General features: G+C 43.4%; 1 pseudogene; it reads left to right on the top strand.

Moving 5' to 3' along the window:
- The first annotated feature begins 855 nt into the window (after nt 1-855).
- Nucleotides 856-945, top strand: LOC130290077 (U2 spliceosomal RNA; annotated as a pseudogene).
- Nucleotides 946-3,596: the final 2,651 nt, after the last annotated feature.

Below are 3,596 nucleotides of genomic sequence, written 5' to 3'. Positions count from 1 at the left end.
ATCGCCTCCCCCGCCACCGAGGATAAAGTATTACGTAGGCCCCCCACCCGCTGTCCATTAGTCACCCATTTTAATTAAGAAGACACCTGACTGCGGTTACAGATTGTACAGATGGCATGGTAAATCTTTACTGGAGAGTGAAATCTGCTGGTATCTAAAGTTACTCGTCCATTACGATATAATTCAGTAACATCCAACAACTCTAACAAGATTGCATGGGTCAGTCATCCCATTAATACTTACAGTATGTATCCAACCTAGGCACTTCAATTTTTTTGTTAAGCATTATCACTCATTGGCTGTCAGGGCAACCTTCAACCAGGCCAACATCTATGGACTTTAGTTTGTAACATCCAATATTAGAAATGTTGAGTCCTACAGGTTCAGCAGCTGTTCCTGTAAAGTGAGAAGCCCAAGTAGTCCCTGTGTGTAGGAGTTCACCTCTACAACTTTTATGACATTTTTTAGTATGTGGAGGTAATTTTACAAAAACCCTGTAGTTTTTGCCTGATACTTGTAAGCAATACTTTGCGGCTATCACAGCATATCTGTTCAGACCTGCATCCTGAAATAGGAAACTGCAGCTCACTTGCACCAGGGCAATTTTTTATTTGTCCCATGCAGCATTCATGGCTGCTGAGGTGCAAATTAGCCTCACATTCTTTTACCCACAGCCCAAATGGGTATATTAAAAGGGAAGTTAGGTGTTTAGCTAAAAAGTGCATCCAGCAGGGGCCCCATAAGCCTCTATTTAGCTAGTGGGTATGGGGCCAAGTCCGGGAACACTTGAGGGTGGTCTTCAATATTGAGTGGGGCTTGTCATCATGCTGCCCTGAGTACAGCAGAAGTATCATGATCACTTCTTGGCCTTTTGGCTAAGATCATGTGTAGTATCTGTTCTTATTAGGGGTTTAGTCTTTGCCACTGAGGAGGAATGGATCTACACAGAGGGGGCAGATGTACCAGGTGTGCAGGGACACAAAATAGCTCAACAGCTGCCCTGATATGGCCTGTTCCCTTGAGCTCTGCTCATTGGTTAAGAGCCAAGGTATTTTGTGCCTTGGGGAGTGGTGCTCTCTAGGTGCCAGAACTCATGTGGTGGCACAGGCACTACTAACTTACCTTCTTGAACTCACCTCTTGATTCCTGGCCTTCTGGCTGGAATTGGAAACATTTTATAGACACGATCGGATGGCTGGGCTGTAGATGAGTGCACTCATTTATTTATTTATTTTTATTACTGTTTTCACAGGGATGTGTATGTGGCCATAAAGTTCCTCACCTCCCTGTAACCACAGTTTCCTTGCTTGGGCATTGGAGAAGGGAATAGTTTGTTAGGGGTTTCCTTTTGTAGAAGTGCTAGTGATTGACTCAATCCTTGGATATGTTTACATTTTCTTTGCACTTGGGTGATCACCTGGTAGTAAGGAAATAAAGCTAGCTTGGGGAGAGCTTCATAGGCATAATTTTCAAGGAGTCCTCAGATTTGCACTTTCTTTCTGCGACCATGTTTTCCAGGTCTTCTACAGCCATGGGCTCTGTAAGTACTGACTGGTGCCAAGGCCATGCTATGTTGCACTACGTCAGACTGGCCTTCAAATTTTTTACACAGGGGACAATGTGATGGACATCAGATTGCATATCGGACAGTTCTTTTTGAATAGGTGCAACCATTTTTTGAAGCTCCTAGAGACAGGGCTTACATCAGGGTTATCCCATATGGACAGCTGTGGATTGCTTTTGCTTGGGTTACAACCAATTTTTCCCAAGGTTGTGACCCCTATGGGGATCTAAGTTCAAATGAAGCACAAGAGATCAATGTCAAATGCTAAAATTTACCTGTATTACGGCCAACTAAGTGAGGCCTAACAACATTACCAGATTTCATATTAAAAGGGTGATCCGAATGCTTAGAGCCGTCGTCGGAGGCTCGTGACGTCACCGCCCCGCCCCCTCAATGCAAGTCTATGGGAGGGGGCGTGGCAGTCGTCACACCCCCTTCCATAGACTTGCATTGAGGGGGTGGGCGTGATGTCACGAGGGGGCGGGGTCGTGATGTCACAAGCCCCTGGCGCTGGCTCTAAGCGTTCGGGAAATTTTGTCCCAAACGCTAAGCACCGGAGTACCCCTTTAATCATATATTCTGTTTCAAGAATAAAATATCTTCAGCTCTTGTTGTTCTGTTCCTACAGTTTCAAGACTTTTGGGAATTGTAGAAGAGTTTTATACATTTGTAAATTGTTGCCATCTTCAGCATGGCTGGTATAGAACGCTGTGCATGCTTTGCAGTACTTTCTGTAAGAAAAACCATGGTAATGTATTCTGAAGGTGGTACAAAAGGGCTGAAGGTGAAGGTGCTTTAGAAATATGCAGACAATGGAAGCATTGCTGAGCTCCTTGTGAAATAATAGATACATCTTGTGCATCAGTCTTGGATCACTTCTGAGAAATGTTTTCAACGTACAGGAAACATTCTTCTCTTCTATGCCAACTATTAAGCTTTAGAAAAAAAAAACTATCGAAACTCTGTTACCTCTGACGTCCAATTATCACACTTCATTTATAGTACTGCATAAATGGAGCAGATGTCCTTAAACTTCAGGACTTGGATATGACCCCCATCTCTGCACTGCTTATGGTTATGCTATTGTGCGTTGTTAATGAATTAAACTTTACATTACTATTATACAATGGAGAAGACTCCAAACTTTCCCCTCATGGTGACCCTCTGTAGGCATGTAATGAGGGTGGTCTTCTCTGGGAAAGTAATGATGGGGACCCTCTGTAGGCATGTAATAATGTGGTCTTCTCTAGGAAAGCAATGATGGTGAACCTAAGTAGGAATCTAATGATGATGGTCTTCTTTAGGAAAGTAATGGTGGTGACCCTCTGTAGAAATCTAATGATGGTGACCCTCTGTAGGCATGTAATAATGATGGCTCTCTGTAGGCATGTAATGGTGGTGGTCTTCTCTAGGAAAGCAATGATGGTGGCCATCTGTAGGAATCTAATGATGGTGACCTTCTGTAGGCATGTAATGATGGTGGTCTTCTCCAGGAAAGTAATGATGACCCTCTGTAGACATGTAATGATGGTTAGAAATGAGTGAACTTTTGAAAAATTTGATTCAGCCGATTCGCGGAATTTTTAGAAAAAATTTGGTTTGATCCGAATCTATATAAAAAAATGGCTATTTCTGGCCTACAGAGAGCCTCAATAGGGGTGTAGAACACTTTGCGGTGTTCTAACACGCATATGGAGTGTGCCGGGGTAGTGAAATAACACTGTTATTCAGTATGACATGCAGATTACATGCATCACTTTTAGAATCACTGCCGCACAGCAGCGCAATGACAGAGCCTGGAGGTGGCATCAGTATGAGGAGACCATACATTGGCTGAATGACACAGCATGGACGTGTTGGCAGCATGAGGAGACCATATAGTGGCTGAATGACACAGCGTGGAGGTGTTGGCAGCATGAGGAGACCATATAGGGGCAGAATGACACATCCTGGACTGGCAGCAGCATGAGTAGACACTAAGGCTTCACAATCCCTAAAATTAAAAAATTAATTTAGAAATTTAAATTGAAGA

This window comes from Hyla sarda, chromosome 8, assembly GCF_029499605.1.
Source record: "Hyla sarda isolate aHylSar1 chromosome 8, aHylSar1.hap1, whole genome shotgun sequence".
Taxonomy (NCBI): domain Eukaryota; kingdom Metazoa; phylum Chordata; class Amphibia; order Anura; family Hylidae; genus Hyla; species Hyla sarda.
Note: the sequence above shows the minus strand (reverse complement) of the source record. Positions and strands in the feature narration are given on the sequence as shown.